Raw genomic sequence first — 18,934 nt, forward strand, 5'->3', positions numbered from 1 at the left:
CCATCATGGAATGATCTGACCACCTCACAAAATAACTTTAACACGACAAGAAAAAGAAAAACAGATTCATCTACAGACACGGACGATTTACTTACCATTGAGGTAGAGGCTAGTGCTCTGGCTGGAATCCATGCAACACTGGAAAAGTTGTGTGAGGAGGTAGCAGGGCTTAGGGGGAGTTTGGAGTTCAGCCAGAGTGAAATTCTCACGCTCCAAAGAGAAAACAAGACACTCACAGCCAAGGTAAAAATCCGCGATTGTCGACTCAGGGAAAACAGGGTGATGAAGGAGTCGCTACTAGACATACAAAGTCGTAGCATGTGTGAAAATCTCATTTTTTCTGGGATTCCTGAGGACGCATGCAATAATCCAGAGGGCGCGATTAGAGAAGTCATGCAATCTGCCTTGAAACTTCATATAGAGACTGTAAACAAGGTGGCTTTCCACCGAGTACACAGATTTGGAGCTCGGAGCGACAAGACCAAGGGTCCCCGACCGATCATTGCAAAATTTGAACACTACCAACAAAAGGAGCTGATCAAAAGCAGGGGAAGGGAGCTTAAAGGGACCAAATTCGGTCTCAATGACCAATTTCCAAGGGAGATAAACGAACGTCGTAAGAGACTGTATCCGGTACAAAGACAACAAAGGGAGAATGGTAAGCGTGCCTTTATCATTGTGGACAAACTATTTATAGATGGACAGCTATTCCGAGACAGCTCCATAAATGAATGTGTTTATTGTTTGTCTATCTTCTTTATGTATTTGTCTACAAGTTTATATATGTTTACAACAAGCAATGGGAAGATGTCAGAATAGGGGTATTGGGGAATAATAACATATTGCACGCAATACATTTGTACTGTAGTGAAGCTGTCTCTAGAGTAATGCAAGGTCTCTTTCATGTGAAACGTCAATTGCTATGGAAATGCTGGGATGTGTTTTCAATTATGTTAAAGGTAATTATGATGCATCTATGATGGTGATACGATATGAATTACAATTATCATCATGAAAATTAAGGCTATACGCACTACATGTTACACACATAGACACTCAACCATGCAAATTGGCAGAGTTATTATTTATTTGGACATCGCACATTATAGTCTTACTCTTATACAGACTTCGTACACACTCTCACTATATCACATCCAATATCATACACATCAACCTACTCAGATTTGCTACACACATAATATCTTGTCTCAATTTTCTAACATCTGTAGCATTGGCACACAGGCAAACAGGCAAGGGAATAAAACAAATATTGCTAGAACCTTTTTCTTGAATTCTAAATATCAGACATTTGAAAGCTCTAGTTTTGACCTTCATAATACCTCTGATGGCAGTAACTTTACAAGCACTAATTATGGTCAATTTAGACTGAGAATAGTATCTAGTTATGGTAAGGTGTGTAATAAGTATAGCCAGTTATAATTGTAATGGATTAGCAGATTATAAAAAAAGAAGATCAGTCTTTACATGGCTAAAAGAAAAGGAATATAACATATACTGTTTACAGGAAACTCACTCTACATCCTTAGACGAAGTTGCTTGGAAAAAGGAATGGGGTGGTGAAATAATTTTCTGTAATGGACAAAGGAACTCAAAGGGTGTGGAGTGCTCTACTGGTCTCACTGTGGCTCAGTTGGTAGAGCATGGTGTTTGCAATGCTGTTTGCAACGCCAGGGTTGTGGGTTTGATTCCCACGGGGGGCCAGTATGAAAAAAAAAAAGAATGTATGAAATGAATTGAAATGTATGCATTCACTACTGTAAGTTGCTCTGGATAAGAGCGTCTGCTAAATGACTAAAATGTAATGATATTAATGAACAAAAATGTCGATCTGAATGTGCACATAGTCAGGAATGATTCACAAGTAAGGTGGATCCTTATGAAAGTGGATGAAAAAGAGATTTGGCTCATTAATCTATATGGTCCAAATCAGGATGATCCACACTTCTTCAAAAACATTTATACCAATTTATTGAACTTACAGCCAACAAATGATCTAATCATTATGGTAGGAGACTATAACACAGTGTTAACTACCTCAATGGACCGTAAAGGTAATCACTCTACAAACTATCATCACCGTGCCCTCAAGAAAATAAATATTATATAAATAATAAATGAATAATAATAAATAAATAATAAATATATCATAAATATTATGGACACATTAGAAATAGTGGATATTTGGAGACAAAAAAAACCCCTACCTAGTGAGATATACATGGAGGAGACTTAATCAAGCTAGTCGTCTTGACTACTTTCTTGTCTCTTTCTCTCTTGCATCAAAGGTTAAAAAAGTTTTAATAGGAGACAGAATGCGATCGGATCATCATCTAATTGGCATTCACATAACTCTTGCAGATTTTCCACGTGGATGGGGATATTGGAAATTTAATCAAAGTTTACTGGAGGACAAGTTATTTTTAACTAAGACAAAATAATTTCTAACTGAATTTTTCCAGTATAATATAGGTTCAGCAAATCCCCTTATTCTTTGGGATACCTTTAAATGTACCTTCAGGGGTCATTCAATTCAATATTCATCAATAATAAAAAAGCAGTTTCTGGCTAAAGAGACAAGACGAACAAGGGAAATCCATGAACTAATAGTACAGGTAGATAGCAATAAAAACAATACTACAGAGATACAAAATAAGGAGGAAAAACAAAAAGAACTTGAGGAACTTATTCAAGAATTATTTAATGTAATCTATTACAAAAATAAAGCAAACTGGATGGAATATGGAGAAAAATGCAAAACATTCTTCCAGAATCTCCAATACAGGAACGTTAACAAAAATTACTTGCAGAAACTCATTACTGAAGAGCTACGATTCTCCGAATGATATTTTAAAAGAGGAAGCTAATTATTTTAGGCAGATGTTCTCTTTTCTGTCTCATCCTCTCCCACCGAATGAAGATTATGGTAAGGAATTCTTTCCAAATAATATAAAAAATGGAAAATTAACAAATGTACAGAAAGATCAGTGCGAAGGCCAAATTACAGAGAAATAACTTTTTGAGGCTATTAAATCCTTTCAGTCTAGAAAAACCCTAGTGCTTGATGGCATACCGGTATAGGTACATCAAGTTTTTTTTATATATACTGAAAGCTCCATTGTTAGATTGTTTTAACTACTCCTATAGAAATTGTAGTCTGTCAGGTACTCAGCAGGAAGGTCTGATTTCTCTATTATTAAAACAAGACCCAGATGGCAAATATAAAGACCCAGTCTATCTAAAAAAAACTGGAGGCCCCTTACACTTCAATGTTGTGATGCAAAAATACTAGTAAAATGCATAGCACTCAGGATTAAAAGGGTTTTACCAGGTATTGTTCATCCTGATCAGACAGGTTTTTTACATGGACGATATATTGGAGATAATATACGACAACTACTAGAAATAATAGAACATCATGAAACATATAAGAAGCCAGGAATGGTATTTATAGGGGATTTTGAAAAGGCATTTGATAAAGTAAGACTGGATTTTATTTATAAATGCCTGGATTTTTTCAATGTTGGTAATTCTCTTATAAAATGGGTAAAAATAATGTATAGCATCCCCAGGTGTAAAATAGTAAATAACGGCTACTTCTCAGAGAGTTTTGAATTGTCAAGAGGAGTTAAACAAAGGTGTCCACTGTCACCATATCTATTCGTTATGGCCATCAAGATGCTAGCTATTAAAATCAGATCCAATAACAACATTAGAGGATTAGAAATCCAAGGCTTAAAAACAAAGGTGTCCATGTATGCCGATGACTCAAGTTTTATTTTAAGTTCGCAAGCTAGATCCCTGCAATCTCTCATTGAAGATCTAGATAACTTTTTTGTACTCTCTGGACTAAAACCTAGTGTACAATATTACATATTGGACCCTTAAAAAATACAACTTTTACATTACCCTGCAGTTTACCTATAAAATGGGCTGATGGTAAAGTAGACATAGTCGGTATTCATATCACAAAAGATATAAATAAGCTCTCCACAATGAATTTCAATAGAAAACTTGTAAAAATAGACAAGATCCTGCAACCACGGAGAGGTAAATACCTGTCTATTTATGGCAAAATTTCCCTGATTAACTCCTTAGTTATATCTCAGTTTACTCATTTACTGATGGCGCTGCCAACTCCTGATGATTTGTTTTTCAAATCATATGAGCAAAAAATATTTTGCTTTATCTGGGACGCTAAACCAGACAAAATAAAATGTGCCTATCTATATAATGAATATGAATTGGGTGGGTTGAGATTATTAAATATAAAAGCACTAAACCTCTCTCTAAAATCTTCACTCATTCAAAAGTTTACTTTGAACCCTAAATGGTTCTCAAGTAGATTACTAAGAAAAGCCCATCCAATGTTTAAAAATTGCCTTTGTGCAGATTGCCATGTCTCATTTTCGATTAATTTAAAATGATACTTTTTCAAAGTATCTCTCTTTTTCAAACAAGCATTGCAGAATTTCAATTTCATCCCCCTGAAAAAATAGAACAAATATTATGGCTGAACTCAAATGTGCTGGTTGATAAAATACCTGTATTTATGGGAAAGATGTTTGAAAGAGGTATTTTGTTCTTAAATTATATTGTAAATTGGAATGGTAGAGTTATGTCCTTCATGGAGTTATCAGAATTGTACAGAACGGTCTGCTCAATCCAAGAGTACAACCAATTGATTACAGCATTACCCCAAAAATGGAGGAGGCAGGTGGCAGCGGGAGGAGGTAGGGAACTGGTCTGTCTGCCCAATATAAAGGATCAAAACGGTCAGAGGAATAAAAATAGCATAAATAGGAAAGTATACCAGTTTCATTTGAGGACCAGGATGTTGATAACTGTGCCATACAGAAGCAAAATAGTTGGGAAGAGATTTTTGATGTACCGATTCCATGGTACAGGGTGTATATAAAACAACGCAAGCTTCAAGACTTCGTGCTGTTCAGCTAAAATTATTAAATAGAATTCTTGCCACCAACAAAATGTTGAATATTTGGGGCATAAAATCATTGAATCTCTGCAGATTTTGTTGTGAGGATACAGAATCAATAGACCATTTATTTTGGTATTGCCCTCAGGCAGCCTGTTTCTGGTCTCAGGTTCAGGAATGGCTGAAAATGCATAGCATTGATCTAAAATTTACCCTAGAATAGTGCTGTTAGGAGATCTGGAAAGACCGGCTAAGTCAATTACTAATATACTAATACTCTTAGTAAAAGTATTTATCTTCAACTCGCAATATGTGGATTCTATTCGATTAGATAGATTGAAATTGTACGTTAAACATCACAGCATAGTTGAAAGATATGTGTTGCGTAGAAACCCGAAGTGGGTGGCCAGCAGAGATAGATGGGATGGGCTGAGGGAAGCTGAGGGTTGGTATGTAAAATTGGAGACAAGTGGGAGTGGAGTTGCTGTGTGGGAGATAGAATGATGGTCAAAGATAAAAGTAAAAAAATACAAATAAACAGTAAAAAAAAAACATAATAAAAAGTACATTTGAATGACACTAAGTATCTGTGTTTTTACAACTAATGCCGGTTTGCCTGAGGCTGAGGCTGATGCCGTGCAGGTTTGTACACATGCATATACACACACTCTCATTCAAATAAACACTTACAAGAACACACACATACATGTAATAGTGCCAGACATGCACACAAACATATACAGTTGGCATTGCTGTTATGATTTTAGTTGTTCTTGATGTCCTTTGTTTTAAATTTATTATTTTGTTTTATTTAACTTTTTTTGCATTGTTGTTTGCTGTTTTCATCTGTCTTTTCCTTTTTTCTCTTTAGTTCAATCTCTTGGTTGTTAGTGCATTGGGGGGTTCTTGGGGGTGGGGAATGGAATTAATTGTATTTTTTATTTTTCTTCCTGGGGGGACTGTGGGAGGGGTCTCGAATGGTTGAGGGACAGCTATTGGGGAACTGTGGGGGATCTTGGAGGGTTCGGGTTCACATTTTTTGGGCTGGTGGTAGATCGGTCAACATGCCCTTGAGCAGGGCATTGACCCTGTATGCTTCTGTGTGTCGCTCTGAATGGTAATCTGTTGGATGACTGGTATGATGTAGTTGTTGAGCGACTTCACTGCAAGTATATTGTATGATTCGAATATTCAATAAAAAAATTTAAAGATTTTTTTTTAACTGCAGTAAACTTGCATATACCCTACCCATTCCCCTCCCCCATATCACAATTTGTGCCACCCATAAGTGAAAAACCCACATGCCAATCTAGACCATATATTGTGTTCCCTACAGCTTACAGAAAAGAGCAGAACTCTGAACTATCCTTTCACACCCCAGTTCTCCCTACCTCCTAACAGGTTAAGGAAAATGTGCTCTTTTAGCATTTCTCCAGTAGGTTTTCTGAAGAAGAAAGTCTCAACGTTTATGTCAAAGATAATAAAACAAAAACATTGTAGTAAATACTACAGTAATGTCTGCAAGAACACTACAGTAAATACTGCAGTATGCTACAGTCTGCAAAAACACTACAGTAAATAAAACAGTAATGTCTGCAAAAACACTACAGTAAATGCTACAGTATACTAAAATCTGCAAAAATACTACATTAATTACTGTAGTATATTTGTATTTAGTATGGATCCCCACTCTTCCTGGGGTCCAGCAAAATTAAGGCAGTTTATACAATTTTAAAAACATTACAATACATTCACAGATTTTACAACACACTCTATGCCCTCAGGCCACTACTCCACCACTACCACATATCTTCAGTACTAAATCCATGTATAGTATGTATAGTGCATATGTTATCGTGTATGTGTGTGTCGTGTATGCATGTGTCTGTGCCAATGTTTGTGTTGCGTCACAGTCCCTGCTGTTCCATGAGGTGTATTTTTATCTGTTTTTTTAAATATAATTTTACTGCTTGCATCAGTTACTTGATGTGAAATAGAGTTCCATGTAGTCATGGCTCTATGTAGTACTGTGTGCCTCCCATAGTCTGTTCTGGACTTGTGGACTGTGAAGAGACCTCTTGTGGCATGTCTTGTGGGATATGCATGTGTGTCCGAGCTGTGTGCCAGTAGTTTAGACAGACAGCTCGGTGCATTCTACATGTCAATACCGCTCATAAATAAAAGTAGTGATGAAGTCAGTCTCTCCTCCACTTTCAGCCAGGAGAGATTGACATGCATATTATTAATATTAGCTCTCTGTGTACATCCAAGGGCCAGCCGTGCTGCCCTGTTCTCAGCCAATTGCAATTTTCCTAAGTCCTTTTTTGTGGCACCTGACCACACGACTGAACGGTAGTCAAGGTGAAACAAACCTAGGGCCTGTAGGTCCTGCCTTGTTGATAGTGTTGTTAAGAAGGCAGAGCATCGCTTTATTATAGACAGACTTCTCCCCATCTTAGCTACTACTGCATCAATATGTTTTGACCATGACAGTTTACAATCTAGGGTTACTCCAAGCAGTTTACTCATCTCAACTTGCTCAATTTCCACATTATTTATTACAAGATTTAGTTGAGGTTTAGGGTTTCGTGACTGTTTTGTTCCAAATACAATGCTTTTAGTTTTAGAAATATTTCGGGCTAACTTATTCATTGTCACCCACTCTGAAACGAACTGCAGCTCTTTGTTGAGTGTTGCAGTCATTTCAGTTGCTGTAGTAGCTGACGTGTATAGTGTTGAGTCTTCTGCATACATAGACACTCTAGCTTTACTCAAAGTCAGTGGCATGTCGTGAGTAAAAATTTTAAGAAGCAAGGGGCCTAAGCAGCTACCCTGGGGAATTCCTGATTCTAACTTTATATACTACAGTTTGCTTTTATTACAGTATTTATAATATAGTTAACAGTAAATACTAGAGTATACTGGTATTTTTTAAATGTTTTGTTATTTTATTTGGATCCCCATTAGCTGTTGCAAAAGCCACTGCTAATCTCCCTGGGGTCCACACAAAACATGAAACATGACATAATACAGAACATTAATAGACAAGAACAGCTCATGGACAGAACTACATACTTTTAAAAATGGCACACATAGCCTACATACTGTATCAATACATACACACAAAATATATATGTCAAATAGGGGAGAGGCATGGTGTCGTGAGGTGTTGCTTTATCTGTTTTTTTACACCAGGTTTGCTGTTCATTTGAGCAATATGAGATGGAAGTTCCTTGCAATAATGTCTCTATTATAATACTGTACACTTTCTTGAATTTGTTCTGGATTTGAGGACTATGAAAAGACCCCATATGGCATGTCTGGTGGGGTAAGTATGTCAGAGCTGTATGTAAGTTGACTATGCAAACCATTTGGAATTTTCAACACATTAATGTTTCTTATAAAAACAAATAAGTGATGCAGTCAGTCTCAACTCTTATGCATAGTATTTATATTAGCCCTCTGATTACAATGAAGAGCAAGACGTGCTGATTGGTTCTGGGCCAGCTGCAGCTTAACTAGGGCTTTCTTAGCAGCACTTGACCACACGGCTAGACAATAATCAAGAAAAGACAAAACTAGAGTCGACTTTGTGGAGTGTGGTGTCAAAAAAGCTGAATATCTCTATTATTGACAGACTCTCCCCATCCTTACAACCATTGAATCTATATGTTTTGACCATGACATTTTACAATCTAAGGTAACACCAAGTAATTTAGTCTCCTAAACTTGTTCAACAGCCACACCATTCATTACCAGATTCAGCCGAGGTCTAGAGCTTAGGGAATGATTTTTACCAAACACAATACTCTTAGTTTTAGAGATGTTCAGGACCAGTTTATTACTGGCCACCCAATCCCAAACTGACTGCAACTCCTTGTTAGGGGTTTCAGTGACTTCATCAGCTGTGGTTTCTGACACATATATGGTTGAATCATCAGCAAACATGGACATACAAGCTCTGTTTAATGCAAGTGGTATGTCATTGGTAAAAATAGGAAAAAGAAGAGGGCCTAGAAAACTGCCCTAGATAGGAGATGGCCATAAAGTCAGCTACCATCCTCAGTAGCCTTCCATCTAAGTTGTTTATGCCAGGATGTTTGTCATTACTGATCGATAACAATAATTGTTTTACCTGTCCCACACTAACTTTACAAAATTCTGACTTACAATGCTTTTCTTTCATTATTAGTTTATTTATGCATAAATACGATGGCTCAATGTTCGTTGTTTACATTTCCTGCTTAAGTTTGCCCACTTTGCCAATTAAGTAATCATTAAAATAATTGGTAAAATCACATTCTTTTGTGATGAATAAGCCATCTGAATCGATGAAAGACGAAGTTGAATTTGTCTTTCTGCCCATAATTTCATTTAAAATATGCCAAAGATTTTTTTCCATCATTCTTTATATCATTGATATTGGCTTCATAATACAGTTTCTTCTTCTTTTTGTTAAGTTTAGTCACATAATTACTCAATTTGCAGTAAGTCAGCCAGTCAGATGTGCAGCCAGCTTCAACCATAACATTTTTACATTTCTCATCAATCCATGGAACATAAACAGTTATAACAGCCAGTTTCTTAACAGATGCATGTTTATCAATAATTGGAAGAAGCAATTTCATAAATTTATAAAGCGCAGTGTCTGGATGTTCCTTATTAATCACATCAGACCAACAAATATTTTTTACATAATCCACATACGAGTCACAGCAAAATCTTTTGTACGATCTCTTATACACTATTTTAGGCCCAGCTTTTGGAACCTTGGTTCTCCTAGATATAGCCACTATATTGTAACCATTGCATCCAATGGGTATGGGCACAGCTTTAGAACAGAGTTCTACGGTATTAGTAAAGATGTGATCGATACATGTCGATGATCTTGTTCCTGTAGTGTTTGTAAACACACTGGTAGTTTGATTAATTACCTGAACCAGATTACAGGCACTGGTTACAGTATGTAGCTTCCTCTTGAGCGGACAGCTTGACGAAAACCAGTCAATATTCACGTCCCCAGAAAGTAAACTTCTCTGTTTACATCACATACACTATCAAGCATTTCACACACATTATTTAGATACTGACTGTTAGCACTTGGTGGCCTGTAGCAACACCCAAAAATAATAGCTATTTTCAGGTCTCTCCAGAGATGTTCGATTGGGTTCAAGTCCGGGCTCTGGCTGGGCCACTCAAGGACATTCAGAGACTTGTCCTGAAGCCACTTCTGTGTGCTTAGGGTCATTGTCCTGTTGGAAGGTGAACCTTCGCCCCAGTCTGAGGTCCTGAGCACTCTGGAGCAGGTTTTCATTCTTCACTGTAGGTATGGTGCCTGGTTTCCTCCAGACTTGATGCATGGCATTCAGGCCAAAGGGTTCAATTTCGGTTTTATCAGACCAGAAAACATTGTTTCTCATGGTCTAACAGTCTTTAGGTGCCATTTGGCAAACTCCAAGCGGGCTGTCATGTGCCTTTTACTGAGGAGTGGCTTCCGTCTGGCCACTCTACCATAAAGGCACCTAACTGGTACTGCAGAGATGGTTGTCCTTTTGTAAGGTTCTCTCATCTCCACAAAGGAATCCTAGAGCTCTGTCAGAGTGACCATCGGGTTCTTGGTCACCTCCCTGACCAAGGTCCTTCTTCCCCGATTGCTCAGTTTGGCCTGGCAGCCAGCTCTAGGAAGAGTCTTGGTGGTTCCAAACTTTGTCCATTTAAGAATGATGGAGGCCACTGTGTTCTTGGAGACCTTCAATGAAGCAGAAAAGTTTTGGCACCCTTCCCCAGATCTGTGCCTCAACACAATCCTGTCTCAGAGCTCAATGGACAATTCCTTCAACCTCATGGCTTGGTTTTTGCTCTGACATGCACTGTCAACTGTGGGACCTTATATAGACAGGTGTGAGCATTTCCAAATCATGTCCAATCAATTGAATTTACCACAGGTGGACTCCAATCAAGTTGTAGAAACATCTCAAGGATGATCAATGGAAACAGGATGCACCTGAGGTCGATTTCGAGTCTCAAAGCAAAGGGTCTGAATACTTACATTACCATTCAAAAGTTTGGGGTCACTTAGACATTTCCTTGTTTATGAAAGAAAAGCAATTTTTTTGTCCATTAAAATAACATGAAATTGATCAGAAATACAGTGTAGACATTGCTAATGTTGTAAATGACTATTGTAGCTGGAAACGGCAGATTTTTTATGGAATATCTACATAGGCGTACAGAGGCCCATTATCAGCAACCAACACTCCTGTGTTCCAAGGGTACGTTGTGTTAGCTAATCCAAGTTGATCATTTTAAAAGGCTAACTGATCATTAGAAAACCCTAGTGCAATTATGTTAGCACAGCTGAAAACTGTGTTCTGATTAAAGAAGCAATAAAACTGGCCTTCTTTAGACTAGTTGAGTATCTGGAGCATCATCATTTGTGGGTTCAATTACAGGTTAAAAATGGCCAGAAACAAAGACTTTCTTCTGAAACTCGTCAGAATATTAATATTCTGAGAAATGAAGGCTATTCCATGCGAGAAATTGCGAAGAAACTGAAGATTTTGTACAACACTGTGTACTACTCCCTTCACAGAACAGTGCAAACTGGCTCTAACCAGAATAGAAAGAGGAGTGGAAGGCCACGGTGCACAACTGAGCAATAGGACAAGTACATTAGAGTGTCTAGCTTTGACAAACAGATGCCTCACAAGTTCTCAACTGGCAGCTTCATTAAATAGTACCCACAAAACACCAGTCTCAAAGTCAACAGTGAAGAGGCGACTCCGGGATGCTGGCCTTCTAGACAGAGTTGAAAAGAAAAAGCCATATCTCAGACTGGCCAATAAAAAGAAAAGATTAAGATGGGCAAAAGAACACAGACACTGGACAGAGGAACTCTGCCTAGAAGCCCAGCATCCCGGAGTCGCCTCTTCACTGTTGACGTTGAGACTGGTGTTTTGCGAGTACTATTTAATGAAGCTGCAGGGATCTAGACAGTCACAAGCTGGACAATCCGTGGTCCCAGCCACAAGGGCTAACCGCGTCACGGGCTACGTTAGTATACTACAGTAAATACTGCAGTCAAACTACAGTAAAGTCCGCAAAAACACTACAGTGAATACTATAGTATTTACACAACAGTATACTATAGTATTTTTTTTTACATGGTTAGGAGAGAGAAAGAGACAGAGAGAGAGAGCAAAAGAGTGGGAGAGAGAGAGAGACAGAGAGAGAGCAGAAAGACAGAGTATAGGGACAGAGAGAAGTGAGAGGAAAGACCTGTTTACAAAGTCTCTCATTAACAATGCCGACGAGTTCCAGGACCCAATCAACAGTAGCCAGAGCCAGACTGAAAAATATGATGAAAACATAACGGGCGGAAGCAGATCAGGAAAATCCAATAGAGTGCTGACGCATCACCCAAACATCCGCTGAACACACTGCCAGCGTTTAGCTGGGGTGTATTCAGAGATGTAAAATGTTCAGAACGTTGCAGAAAGAAATGCAGTGAATAGCGCTGACATGATGCTCAATTCGGCACAACAGAGAATACACAATATTTTTGAATGTGTAACGTTGAACCCTTCTGAACAGACCCTAATGAATCCTTTCAAGTGATGTAGGGAGAAGAATGGGGTCATGGAAGAGATTGAAATCAATCACTATTATCTTCAAATGTGACTGTAAGAGAACCATGGAGGGGCACGAATAATTCTAAGCTTTCTTAGAATTTTGGGAAACAGGAAAGATATCATGAAAGAAAACTTGGAATACACACAGCACGTACAGTACTGTAGAACGATGACTTACCGTACCAGTCAAAAGTTTGGACACAGCTACTGATTCAAGGGTTTTTCTTTATTTTTACTGTTTTCTACATTGTAGAATAATAGTGAAGACATCAAAACTATGAAATAACACATGGAATCATGTAGTAACCAAAAAAGTATTAAACACTTCCCTGTGGCTCAGTTGGTAGAGCATGGTGTGCAACGCCAGGGTTGTGGGTTCGATTCCCACGGGGGGCCAGTACAAATGAAATGTATGCATTCACTACTGTAAGTCGCTCTGGATAAGAGCGTCTGCTAAATGACTAAAATGTAAAATATATTTTATATTTGAGATTCTTCAAAGTAGCCACCCTTTGCCTTGATGACAGCTTTCACACTCTTGGCATTCTCTCAACCTTCATGAGGTAATCACCTGGAATGCATTTCAATTAACAGGTGTGCCTTGTTAAAAGTACATTTCTGGAATTTCTTTCCTTCTTAATGCGTTTGAGCAAATCAGTTGTGTTGTGACAAGGTAGGGGTGGTATACAGAAGATATCCCTATTTAGCAAAAGACCAAGCCGATATTATGGCAAGAACAGCTCAAATAAGCAAAGAGAAATGACAGTCCAATATTACTTTAAGACATGAAGGTCAGTCAATTCGGAAAAATTCAAGAACTTTAAAGTTTCTTCAAGTGCAGTGGCAAAAACCATTAAGAGTTATGATGAAACTGGTTCTCAGGAGGACCTTTGCTGCAGAGGATACGTTCATTGGAGTTAACTGCACCTAAGATTGCAGCCTAAATAAATGCTTCACAGAGTTCAAGTAACAGACACATCTCAACATCAACTGCTCAGAGGAGACTGCGTGAATCAGGCCTTCATGGTCGCATTGCTGCAAAGAAACCACTACTAAAGGACACCAAAAAAACACGAGAAATGGGAAACACAAGCAATGGACATTAGACCGGTTGCAAGCGCCGTGTCTTTGTGATACGCAGAGTAGGTGAATGGATGATCTCAGCATGTGTGGTTCCCACCGTGAAGGAGGAGGAGGTGTAAAGGTGTGGGGGGGCTTTGCTGGTGATACTGTCAGTGATTAATTTATAATTCAAGGCACACTTCACCAGCATGGCTACCACAGCATTCTGCAGCAATACGCCATCCCATCTGGTTTGCGCTTAGTGTAACTATAATTTGTTTTCAACAGGACAATGACCCAAAACACACCTCCAGGCTGTGTAAGGGCTATTTGACCAAGGAGAGTGATGGAGTGTTGCATCAGATGACCTGGCCTCCACAATCACCTGACGTCAACCCAATTGAGATGGTTTGGGATGAGTTGGACCGCAGAGTGAAGGAAAAGCAGCCAACAAGTCCCCAGCATGTGTGGGAACTCCTTCAAGACTGTTGGAAAAGCATTCCTCATGAAGCTGTTTGAGAGAATACCAAGAGTGTGCAAAGCTGACATCAAGGCAAAGGGTGGCTACTTTGAAGAATCTCAAATATATTTTGATTTGTTAAAAAAAAAATTGGTTACTACATGATTCCATATCTGTTATTTCATAGTGTTGATGTCTTCACTATTATTCTACAATATAGAAAATAGTAAAAAATAAAGAAAAACCCTTGAATGAGTAAGTATGTCCAAAACTTTAACTGGTACAGTATGTCTTTTTTTATTGCTCTGCAATTCTGCATCTTTCTGTTCACACAGAACAAATATGGTGGTGGATGGAGGGAAAGATTAAGTGAGTGAAATGCAGGGGAGTGTCACGGTGTGGTCTGCTGAAACTTCGCACCTTTCTTATGCTCCTGTGAGAGGAGAGTACTCGGCTTGGCACAAACACTATACAGGTATGCTAGCTATGCAGTTTGAGTGAATGTTAAAGCATGCTACATAAACACTGCCACGCTCACTGATAGCCACTACTTACAGCACGGCTACAGCACATTCCTAAACCTGACCTGACTATATGATAACACACCAGGTGTCTCACACACCGAGACACCAAGACACATACACACACACACGTGCGCACGCACACTCATGCACACACACACCTGCCAAAAGAATGTGTCTGTGTGTCCAAGAAAAGCATAGGAGTAAAAAGAAAGGGAGAGTACAAGAAGTGAATATGTGTGTGTCTGAAGAGAGTGCATGAGTGAGACAAAAGTAAACATCTGGTGAGAAATATGGCTTTTTCCCAGCTCCCTCCTTCTCCCTCATCCCCATTTCCCATTGCCTAATTTACCCAACGTCCACCAAGAGGACTTGGGCTACCCCAACGAAAGAAAATAAATATAGGGGGAACATGAGAGGAAATTAGAAGGGGACAGAGAGAAAAAGAGAGAGAAACAGAGAGAGTGCATGTGCCACGAGGCTGTGAAGCTATGACGTCTGCTCAAAGTAGACAAATTTTTGGCACCGAACTCTCTGAAGCACAGAATCGGGAAAAAAAACTCCAACGTGAGACAGTGACCTAGATTTTTTAACATTTTTTATTAAAAGTTGTATTAAGTTTTCTTGTTTTTAAATCAACAAAGAAAACACATTCAAAGATGGCACAGCGGTCTAAGGCACTGCATCTCAGTGCTAGAGGCGGCACTACAGACACCCTGGTTTGAATCCAGGCTGTATCACAACCGGCCGTGATTGGGAGTCCCATTGGGCGGCACACAACTGGCCCAGCGTCGTCCGAGTTCGGCCGGTGTAGGCTGTCATTGTAAATAAGAATTTGTTCTTAACTGACTTGCCTAGTTAAATAAAGGTTACAATAAATAAATAAAAACATTTAAAAAATGTGGCAGACATAAATAATATAATAAAATACAAAACAAACAACAAATTTGCAGCAGAAAATGTTTACATTTACGTCATTTAGCAGACGCTCTTATCCAGAGCGACTTACAAATACTTGATCTTTTCTTTTTATAGGCCAGTCTGAGATATGGCTTTTTTGGTTTTGACCCTTGCCTGTCCTGACTCTGAGCCCACCTGCCTGACCACTCTGCCTGCCCCTGAGCCTGCCTGCCAACCTGTACCTTTGCCCCACCTCTGGTTTGTTGACCTCTGCCTACCCTGACCCTGAGCCTGCCTGCCATCCGGTACCGTTGCCCCACCTGGTTTACTGACCCCTGCCTGCCTTGACCTGTCTATTGCCCCTGTTGGAATATTGAACCATTGTCAATTCAACATGTCTGCATCTGGTTCTTACCTTGATTCCTGATAGTAATCTATATGAGTAGGTGTTATGGACATTGGAGTAGTATGTATAGTCCATAGATGAGCTATTAGTCTCTCTCCAGATATCTATCAGTCATATCTCTTTAGAAAGAGAGTTCAACATCTTTGCCGATCTAGGGTTTGTGGAGGGGGCTTGAGATGATTTGTTCAGAGTTGAGTTGAGGGTACAATTAAAATCTCCAGCCAGCACTCCAAAGGAAACACAATGCTCATTGAACAGGGTTATCATTTTTCAACATGAAAGCAGGAGTATCCTTGTTAGGGGCATATATATTTAAGATAGTAATTGGTTGCCCATACAGTGACCCAGTTATCAGAATAAATCTCCCCTCTGGATCAGATATGTTTTTGTCAATTATGAATGGAACATGCTTATGGATAAGTATGGCTGTACCTCTACTGTTAGATTTGAAAGATGAGAAATACACCAGTCCCACCCAGGCTCTGCGGAGTTTGAGAGCACATAGAATCTTTTCAGTTTTATTGCATGACCTAGACCACGGCAGTTCCATGTCAGTAGATTTAAGGTACTAGTCAACATCATCGAACAGTAATCGAACTCTAGTGAAAGTCATCTTTGGGTATAGGTGGACAATAGTTACAGCTGCGATCACAAAAGAAAAAGAAACGGTTTACATAAAATAACAATCTCTGAACACCCCAGCCGAGTTCCCAAACAACTCAACATATCCTGTTGGATCTGTTAAACCCACACTCAGTCACAATTCTGTGTTCCAAAAAATGGGAACAGTTTGCGACGCACAACATCTCCTGAGAGAGAGAGAGAGAGAGAGAGAGAGAGAGAGAGAGAGAGAGAAAATGCCTCATCCTCTCTGCCCCGCATTACATAAATTACAACGTAGCCCCCATCCAGACCACAGTAAAAATGAGAGGGAGAAATAAAATCAATAAAATCAATAGCCCAGCCTACAAATACATCCCCCAAAGGACATAGTCAATAATCATTTGGACTAAATAAAACTGAAATGAGGGAGCAAATCCTTAAGAGGATAGGATAAGTTGTTTGTTATTATTAAAACAAAATATCAACAGGCAGTCATAACCATAGGCATAAAATTGACATACTGTAACGGGTTGGCAGTCGTGGTGAAGGAATGAGGCACAGGAAGCAGCGAGCACAGGGTAGTGGCGTATTTAATTTACACTCACTCATCAAACAAATACTCCCAAACACAGGGGAGAAAATACACACGGCGTAAAATAGCGCCGACACGAACATGAGCCGTCAGAATAGAAATAATCCCACACAACACGGAAGCGGACCAGCTAACATAAATAGCCCCGCTAATTAACCAAACTAACACAGGTGCACAAAACCAAAAAGAAGGGAAAACCAAAAAGGGAATCAGTGGTAGCTAATAGGCCGGTGACGACGACCGCCGAGCGCCACCCGAGCAGGAGGGGGCGCCACCGTCGGTAGGAATCGTGACACATACTGAGCCTCTCGTTAGGTCTGTAGATGTGTCGTAATTGACAGGCTATCAATTGTGAAGGCCTATGTGAAAATTATAAATACAAATAAAAAAAGTAGGCTATAGGCCTAATATAAATTGACAGTATCTGATCACCTTGTCTGCCAATTAGTCTATATTCTATAGACAAGATAACAGACTGAAACGGTTCAATTTCTCACTTGACATAAAAGGGGAAATAAAAGTAGGCTAAAACATTAGTAGGCCTAGGTTAGGCTATAGGGCCTGTCCCTCTTGCAGCCAAAATAAAATAAATAAAAGAATAGACAGCTATAATGACATTTAGCAGGGCGGGTGGGTCATTGGATGGCGGCTATATGTTGTCTTACCTCCAATAGTATTAACAGTAATCGCTTTTAGTCATTGGTCCATTTCTCAGTGGCCAGGATTGTCCTTCAAAAAACCTTTTTGCATCTTCGGGAGTTTTGAAGTGCCGCAGGGCTTCTTGGTGAAGAATCCTGAACTCGTTTGGGTATTTGAATCACCTGAAGATGCCTCGGTAAATGAAGTGTTTCTTCACCTCGTCAAACTTTCGGCACTTCAGCGTATTCCAGCTGACATGTCCTGGTGTAAAGTGAGTTTGGCATTTCCCACTGTAATGGTGTTGATTTTCTCCTCATGTAGGAATCGTTCCTTGTCGGTGAATCTCAGGAAACGTATGGTGATTGGGCGCGTGGTTTACTGGCTGCTGGTGGGAGCCTCAGTGCTCGGTGCTTGTCTTGCAGGTAGTGGATCAGTGGTATGTTTCCCTCTTCGTTTTTGGTTAGGTTTAATAGAACACAGTTATTCCTTTGCCCCCTATTTTCAAGGTCCTCTGTTTTCTCTTCCATATGCTCCATTTTCTTTTTAGCAGAGGCTATTGTTTCCATGGCGTCTGCCAGTGAGTTTTCCATGGATAGGATTCACCCCTCTGCCTCATCCAGGCACCCCGTGTTGATGCTAATCTTGTTATTGAAGTCAGGCATTTTGCAGGGTTGTCACCTATCGCACTGAGCTTAGAGTTAATGCCATTTAGTTTGATGTTAAGTACGTTGGGATCTCAGATCAGAAAGGATGTCTTAGACAGAGGATGAGGTTGACAGTTGTTGGGCCTCAGGACGGGACAGGTCCTCTTGCTCCTGGCTAATGGCGCTAGCTTTTTCTGAAGCTAGCTGTTTGTTGGAAGCTTTTTCCACGGCTATTGCTCGAGTCCAGGTATTAAAGCAAATGGGGTTTAACTTGAAGTGGAGGTAAGATTAAGACTTGGAAATTACTTGTGCAGAGCTCTCAGTTCATGCGGCCATCTCGTTCAAGGGTCACTTGATTCCCTGATCTACATGTTCTAAAAGTTAACAGAATCATCAAGCCTGATGAGCACAAAAATAACCAAAACATTGCCTGTATCCATCTAGCAAATAATAATTATCTACTGACAAGATGCCAACTGATTTCTGGCATTGATCAACCAATCTATCAGTTGTCCAATTCAA

At 39.4% G+C, this 18,934-nt stretch overlaps 1 protein-coding gene and 1 non-coding gene across 6 annotated transcripts in view; one reads left to right on the forward strand and one right to left on the reverse strand.

The window, feature by feature from the left end:
* LOC106562839 (protein FAM102A) overlaps positions 1–18,934 on the reverse strand; it is an 82,627-nt gene that overhangs the window by 40,612 nt on the left and 23,081 nt on the right. The window contains exon 1 of one of the 5 annotated variants that reach the window (XM_045689815.1): positions 96–114. The exons of the other annotated variants lie outside the window; for them this stretch is intronic. The gene's annotated coding sequence lies outside the window, so the exon portion shown is untranslated. Of the gene's footprint in view, positions 1–95; positions 115–18,934 lie in introns of those variants that run through there. 5 annotated transcript variants of the gene reach the window in all.
* On the forward strand, positions 6,364–6,416 carry LOC123725304 (U7 small nuclear RNA). Its single transcript, XR_006757802.1, has one exon. It is a non-coding gene; the product is annotated as a U7 small nuclear RNA (small nuclear RNA).

Source organism: Salmo salar, chromosome ssa11, assembly GCF_905237065.1.
Source record: "Salmo salar chromosome ssa11, Ssal_v3.1, whole genome shotgun sequence".
Taxonomy (NCBI): domain Eukaryota; kingdom Metazoa; phylum Chordata; class Actinopteri; order Salmoniformes; family Salmonidae; genus Salmo; species Salmo salar.